Source organism: Pelophylax lessonae (assembly GCF_965119305.1).
Source record: "Pelophylax lessonae genome assembly, chromosome: 1".
Taxonomy (NCBI): Eukaryota; Metazoa; Chordata; class Amphibia; order Anura; family Ranidae; genus Pelophylax; species Pelophylax lessonae.
The window spans coordinates 28,113,646-28,122,067 of record NC_138768.1 but is presented as its reverse complement, the minus strand read 5'-3'; the positions used below and the strand labels follow the sequence as shown (position 1 = coordinate 28,122,067).

The following is an 8,422-nucleotide window of genomic DNA, read 5'->3' as shown; positions in this document are numbered from 1 at the left end:
ATTGCGGTCAAAGACTCCATAGACTTTCACCACCATGCCGATATACTTGACCCCAAGGGGAGATACATCATACTTCAGTGCACGATCTTGGGTAAACGTTTTACCATCGTGAACTTATATGCCCCGAATCAACACCAACTTTCGTTCATTAGATCAGTAGTGGCCAAAGCTAAGGCCCTTGATTTTGGGAATCTCCTTATATGTGGTGATTTTAATCTCACTCCTGACAGCAACATGGACTCAACGGCCAAACCTAAACGTCATAATGCTTCTCTGTCGAAATATCTTTGGTCTCAGGAAATGTATGACGTGTGGAGGTGCTGTCATGCGTCGGAGAGGGACTTTTCGTTCCTGTCCCCGCGTCACGGCACATACTCACGTATAGATTTGTGTATAACAGACAGAAAAATGTTGGAATATGTGTCCTCGGTGGAACTTCACACTGCTACCTGGTCTGACCACTCACCTTTAACTACCACGCTGACCCTAGGTCAGCATGCCCAATCTCCATTTGTTTGGAGGCTGCATAATCATCTACTAAAAAATCCCACCTACTTGTCAGAAGTGCAGCAACACTTGCAGAATTACCTATCGGATAATTTACTGGATGACTCAGACCCGCTGGTAGTGTGGAATGCCCACAAGGCAGTTTTGAGGGGGGTGCTTATGCAAATAGGTGCTAGAGAGAGGAGAAGGAGGTTGCAGCGTATGGACGAGTTGACAAAACAACTCTCTTCCCTTGATTCCCAAAACCAGCAAAACCCCTCAGGGTACCTCACCAATAAAATCTTCTCACTCAGACAGGAAATAAGAACCATGCTTTTAGAAAAATATAGCGACTCCCTTAAGAAATGGAAAACGACTTCTTACTCCACTGGGCAAAAGGCTTCTAAAGCCATGGCCCTTCGGATTAAGGGACAGAGGATTAAAGCTAGAATACCATTCGTTTACCATCCCCACTCTAAAGAAAAGCTTCTTAAGCCCAATCTTATCGCTAACGCATTTAGCGCGTACTATGAAACCCTCTACAATATCCAGGCTGATCCAGGTAGTCACCAACCTTGTCCGGCAGATATTGCCGCCTTTCTTGGTACTATAGATCTTCCCACAGTTCCCCCCGACAAACTGGAGGTCCTTAATCAGCCATTCACTGAGCTGGAAATTGGTACAGCAATTTCATCCCTTCCCAACCTGAAATCCCCTGGCCCGGACGGGTACACGGCGGAATATTACAAACAATTCTCTCATCTACTCACGCCACTTTTGACTAAAGTATTCAACTCTGCTGCTACCTCCTCCTCCTTCCCAAAGGAAATGCTTAGCGCCATGATAGTGACTTTACCTAAACCTGGGAAAGAACCCACTCAGACACAAAATTTTAGGCCAATCTCACTCCTGAACATGGATGCAAAATTGTACGCTAAAATTATTGCTACAAGGTTACTTCATATCCTCCCGACAATTATTCACAAAGACCAATCAGGTTTTACTAAAGGTCGCCAAGCTTCTGACGCAACAAGGAGGGTTATTAATGCCATTCACCACGCTCGGAACAACGGAACGCCTTCTCTGCTCCTGTCTTTGGATGCAGAGAAGGCGTTCGACAGGGTCCACTGGGGCTTTTTATCAGCGGTCCTGCGCAAATTTGGATTTCATGGCTTCCTGTATGGCGCCATAATGGCCTTATACTCGAATCCTTCGGCAATGGTCCGCACTCCGGATGCGATCTCCACCCCTTTTACAATCACCAATGGCACTAGGCAAGGGTGTCCGCTGTCGCCCCTAATATTTAATATGGTTATGGAACCCTTGGCTGAACACATTCGATCAAACTCTCATATATCGGGGATTGATGTAGCGGGTGTTCAACATAAAATAAGTCTATTTGCAGACGATGTTATCCTCATGATCGCTAATCCTACTGGTTCCCTGCCTGAAATCCAAAAGATCCTGCAATGGTTTGGGGAAGTATCCTTGTATAAGGTCAACGAAACCAAGTCGCATATTCTTAATGTTGGTGTGGATGCTTCTACTAGTGCACTGTTGCAACTTCAGTTCCCTTACTTGTGGGCAGAACACACTATCACATACCTCGGTATTAAACTAACAGCGAACCCGAAAACACTCTTCCTACATAACTACATCCCTGCTCGTGACCGACTTCAAGCTGACCTTAAACATTTGCAATCTCATTGTTTCTCGTGGCTAGGGAGGCTAGCAGCGTTTAAGATGATGTACCTTCCACAACTCCTTTACATTTTCAGGACTGTGACGATCCCAGTCCCAAAAACATTTTTCCGCTCAGTTCAATCACTTATCTCCTCTTATATTTGGCAGAGTAGGAGACCTAGATGCGCTCATGTTAGACTCGTTAAACATCGATCTCAGGGGGGGGCTGGAATGGTGGATATTTACGACTACTATTTAGCCTCTATCCTGACTCAGCTCCATGAGTGGTTTGATCCCTCATCTCATACTTTATGGCGGACTATGGAGGCCTCTTACTGTAGCAGATCGGACCTCCCAGCGTGGCTGATGGCTACGTCCTTGGGGACAAAAATTCCTTCCCATTTTCCTCCCCCTATGGTGGCTTCGGCTACCGCTTGGAAAATATTGGTATCCCAAAACGAAGTAGGCCTAGATACTGTAGACCTTCCAATACCTATATCGGCCCTCCATTCATTAATACCGGATTCCTGTTTCAAATTTTGGCAATCCCGAGGCATAAACAGTATCAATGATCTCTATGACAACGGTATAGCTCTCCCTTTCCCTATCCTGCAAGCTAAATATCACCTCCCCGATACTGACTTCTTCCTACACCTTAGAACACGCCATTTCTTGTCTTCTATTCCACAATGGCCATTAAAAATCCAGACTCAGGCTTGGAACTTTCTTTCCTCTGTCTCACCCCCCAGGGTCAAGGGCATCACTACTTTCTACAATATTCTCCAACAAAAATCGGTTTTCTCCAGGTCACTCCCCCATGTTCAATGGGAGAGGGACTTGGGGATGGAATTCACGGACAAACAATGGACAGAGGCATTGAGATTAATATATTCATCGACTTGTAACTCCAACCTGTGGGAACTAACTCTGAAACTCTCGCTTTGTTGGTATCTCACACCAGACAGGCTTCATAAATTTGACGTGAATAATGACGGTAAATGTTGGCGAGCATGTGGAGGAGTAGGTACTCTCTTCCACATCTTCTGGCAGTGTCCCCATATACAACCATTTTGGCAGGCCACCTTCTCATTAATCTCAGACGTGACTAACACTCGTATCAACCCAGACCCGGGTATGGCCCTCCTATCCATAGGAGGTGAGCACCTTCACTATGATCTGCGACATACTGTGACCCACTGCTTACTTGCGGCAAGACTACTAATAGCTCGATCTTGGAGACAGGCAGAGACACCACCAATCAAGGGAGTGATTGACACGGTTTCTACCAATTTCTCCTACGAGAGATCTCTATCACTGAAAAATCAATCCACTGCCCGTATGACTAAGCTCTGGCAACCTTGGATTTCTTGGCTTAATAGATCATAAACTCGCCCCGAATCTACTGAAGAATTTCGAGTCTAACAGGCCGGGCCCTGGCGGCCCAGGCTTGGACACAGTATGGATCCCAATGGGGGTGTCCTTTCCTGGGTCGTAGGGGTTTCGGAAGTGTTTGATCTAACAAAGGGGTATACTTTTACTGTGATATGCTTTTGACGACATATAGTGGCAGCTAGGATGATTTTTACTTTGTGTGTTATCTGGTTCCCTTGGAAGAAGTCCTATGACTACAGGTTTCATGAATATAGTTACGTTTCTACTCATTGTTATTAATTCAACTAATGCTATGTTTGCATCTGTTATGTGATACAGTATTACTTGCATTCCTTGTTTACCTTGGGAATTGTATTCCCCTGTTGTCAATGTTTCTGTGATGAAAATTTAATAAAAAGATTTATAAAAAAAAAAAAAATGATCCATTCACATAAGTGAATTGATAATTATTTAAGCTTAAGCTTATATTTGTATAACTCCCCTCTAGCAGCCATCAACTCACTTCACTTGAGTTGACTGGCAGTTGCAGGGGGAAACAAACATCACGGTGAACATGGAAGTTATGCAGCAGTGCACTATTGCCAGGTTCACCTTTGATATTTGCTACTAGTCAGGAAGTGCTCTGTTTTGTAGAGGACAGGTTATGGCACACACCTGGAATTTATTGCAACGCATGTCTGTCTGCTGGTCTGTTGTACTCTGTAGCAATAGCAAGTGTAGGGGGTTCCCTCAACCAAACAAATACTAAAGGTAAAAGTGTATCTAGACAACTGAAGGCAAGCCAGGCAGCCACGGTACAGGAAAGGACATCCTTGAAAGATTAAATCAATCATACATTGAAGCGTAAAACCTTGATTAAATCTTTACTGGATCACAAATACACACAAACCTGACCTAACCTATATGCCTTGAGTTGTACCAGTGTGGCAATGCCAAACCTTTCTTCAGTTCTCATGATTCTGATGCAGACAATCGTGTTGTGTGTTTTTTTGTGATCCCATGAAGATTTACTCAAGGTTTAAGCTTTAGTTGATGATTTACTCTGTCAAGGGTTTTCCTTCCTCTAATGGTGGCTTTGGCTTGGCTTCAGTTGGGTTTAATCGTGGTAGAGACAGAGACTGTCTGCAGGACAGGTAAAGTTTTCTGTAAAGTAAGTGACATAAAAGTGACATAAGTGAATTGATAAGCTTAAAGCTTATATTTGTAACTCCCCTCTAGCAGCCATCAACTCACTTCACTTGAGTTGACTGGCAGTTGCAGAGGGAAACAAACATCACGGTGAACATGGAAGTTATGCAGCAGTGCACTATTGCCAGGTTCACCTTTGATATTTGCTACTAGTCAGGAAGTGCTCTGTTTTGTAGAGGACAGGTTATGGCACACCTGGAATTTATTGCAATGCATATTCACATAAAAGGATTTATATATAATGTTTTGTGGGAATTTATGATGACCATTTTCACAAGAATATTAGCTTGGCTGGCTGGCTTCTTCTATCTTGGCTTGCCTTAAAGTACAACTATAGGCGAAACTTTATCCAAGTTTTGCCTTTAGTTGTACTTTAAATGGTGGTAGGCCTGGCTTATATTAATATTTTCTTTTATGAAGCAGTAAACTGCACTACTACAGTTTTTTACTAATTTTACTGTTACTTCTAGTAAAATACTAGTGTTGTTGTCTGTCTCTGCTATGCTGTTTGCATTTTCAGACCTTCCTATATGTTTGCAGTGCAAGTGCACTAAAGTATGCAGGGCTTGCAGGCCATGACAGGGTCCAGGAAAGTGTCCTTTGAAGCAAATGAAAATAAAAAGGATTCTTTTATTTGTGACTGCTTGATTGTTTTTTTTTTTTTTTTATAAAGTTTTGAAAACCATTGGGCAGTGGGCTGGGCATGGGCATTGGGCAGTAATCGTGATGCATCGCGGTATCGAATCGCGACCCTAATAATCGTAATCGCATCGAATCGTGAGGTAAGTGAAGATGGACAGCCCTAATAAATACCTTCTGCTCTCCTCATCTCCATTACATTATGAGATGTGGATGTGCAAATCCCAAAAGACCATTCAAAAAATATAAATGAACTGTTGCAAAAACTTGTGCACTGTTTAAGGATTAAGAGAGTCCAAAATGACAGCTCACATCTCAAATAGATCTTATTCATACCATAATCGCATACCTCTGTCAGTCATAGAGGTGGGGATACACTGGATGTAGGGTTCTCTTGTGCATAAAACAGGGTCTGCCATACATCGAATGCAGCATCCACGACAAAGCCGCCTTGGGAAGGACCAGCCTCAGGATTAACAAGCAGAAAAAGGTAGAGTACAGGGCGTTGTCAGCAATATAATATAGCTTACTGAGAATAAGATAAGCATGTAGGTGGATGTTTATCTTATTCCCAATAAAGTGTACTATATTGCTGACATGGCCCTGCACTCCCTTTTTTTGCTAGTTCATAAAAGTGAGCCAATAACTTTGTTTGAGAAATCAATTCAGTGCACAGGAATTTACACCCGATTTCTGGCAAGATCAGCTTTCTGTTCTTGCAAATATGTACCTAACCTGAAAAAAGAAAACGAATGAACCACATCTAACCAGAAAAATATAGGGTTTAGATGTCCCTAATAAATAAATATTAAAGTATACATTGGTAAATTTAATATTATCTTAATCTCTGTGCAGATTTCTGGAAGACTAGTAGACCAATTACAGGGACAGGACACTACATTTTTGAAAGCATTATGCACACAAGCATTGTTACAATTTATGATTTACCTATTTTAATGGAAGTAGAGTTTTCATGTGTTTATTGGATTTCTCCAGATTTTCTCATTTTGCTGTTGACAAGTTTTAATTTCTGATGATGTAACGAGACCGGGGAATAGAGATGGATAAATCTGTTTGGGTTTGATTTAGAGCACGGGGAGTAAGAATTTGCTTTTCCAAATGTTTAAATTTCTCCCCTTCCAAAATACTCAGGGACCCTGAAGGTCGGTTTCTGTTGGTCATGGGTACCATTGATGGGGAGACCTATACATTTTTATCTTATTACACCCCGAATAAAGGCCAAGCTGGATTTTTTGAAACCACGACACAAACACTTTAGCCCTATTTACAGGGCACCATCATTTTTGGAGGCGACTCCAATATAGCATTTGATCTCTCATTTCATAAATCAGGCAAGGGCATCCTGAAACCAAAACACCCTCCCCAGACAAAGCTTAAAATAGGGAAAGTTCTTCACTCCCTTGGCATGATAGATATCTGGAGGGAATTAAACCCCCATATCAAGGACTATATTCACTTCTCAGCCCCACATCACACATATGCCAGGATAGATCATATTTTCATTCAATCTTCCTCTCTTCCCCTAGCTATATTATCCAAAATTCGAGACACACCCCTTTCGAAACAATTCCTTAATGACCCAATCCCTTTGACGCCCTTTAAGGGACGAAGGCACATTCAAATGGTGGTTCAGAAGTGGACCAAGGTGGCAGCAGAGGGTAGCAGTTCTTGGGCACGAAGGAAGAACATATAGCCGAGGATCCCTGGAACCATGATCACCTGCAGCGGGCAGCAGAGGTGGGCTCTGACCGACCAAACGCTGTCCACCCTGATCACCTGCATGCAGGGAGACTAACTACCCTTTCAATGACCCTCAGATCATCCGATACAACTGACAGCGTGAGCACCATGGAGAAGGGGGAGAAAGAATCATCGCAGGGGGCAGCGAGGAGAGCCCGGCTGGGGGGGACCATATTGCTGCCTCCAAGGTGGAGCTCCGGAGGTCAGGTTAGTACAGGGGACACATGACTGTCAATGAAGCCAAGGAAAAACTGCAAGATGCTACAGCATTAGGGACAGCTCACACACAGAGTACCTCTTGACCATCTCTGTAAAGACCTCAGCAGGACCAACAAACCTGCACATTGACTATCGAGAGGGGAAATTCAGGTTAGACTCTGTCATTTGCGAACGCTCAAGATTAAAACAATTCAATAAAATTGTTCATCTTATTGAGTATTATGTTCTTTTGTCAAAAAACAAGAAAATAGAGAATGAGACTCTTCCCAACAGAACAGTACATCTTTGGCTAGTGAAGCCGCTTTATACATCAAACCCATCTTTACAGAATCTCTGTAGACTGGCTGTCAACAAATGCACAAAGAAGGTCCAGGAACTACCTTTGCCAATGAGACTAAAGAAATATATTACAGTTACCACATATAGAAGCATTTTTACAATCATGCCTACAGCATAGGAAATGCATTTCTGCAAGCAACTTCCAAATCCAGCCAAATATGTTTGAATCAGTTGTCTGTTCCATGGTGAATACAAGGGCAGCACATTGTGTTCCATTTTTAAATGGTTGTCATAGGACTGTTCAGGACTTAACATAATTATTACAGTATGTAGTGTGTGTTTTTTTATTTTTTTTTTCACCATTTTCTTTCCACTCCCCCTTATCGAAATTGTAATGTATGAATCCAATTTCTATGACTTAAGATTTTTTTTTTTTATGTTTTCATAATCAGGTTTTTTTATTTTTTTTTAATTGTGTCTTCTTTTCTGATTCAAATAAAAAAAAAAAACATTGCGGTTCAACGAGGCCCTCCTGAAAGACCCTATACAATGTACAATCTTAGAAAAAGCCCTTAGGAAATACTTTACAGACAATGACAACAGCGTTTCGCCAACAACACTTTGGGCTGCCCACAAAGCAGTGCTGAGAGGGAAACTCATTCAAATGTCTTCTGAAATGTGAACACAGAGCTAAAATCCAGAAACTGAATAGGGAATTCCTTTTACTGAGCAAACGTCACAAAGATAACCCTACCCGTGCCACCCTGGCTCAGCT

At 42.4% G+C, this 8,422-nt stretch overlaps 1 pseudogene across 1 annotated transcript; it reads left to right on the top strand.

The window, feature by feature from the left end:
• Positions 1 to 816: 816 nt before the first annotated feature.
• Positions 817 to 7,825, top strand: LOC309566304 (annotated as a pseudogene). Its single transcript has 2 exons — positions 817 to 1,332; positions 7,090 to 7,825. The product of its transcript is annotated as an uncharacterized misc_RNA (transcript).
• Positions 7,826 to 8,422: the final 597 nt, after the last annotated feature.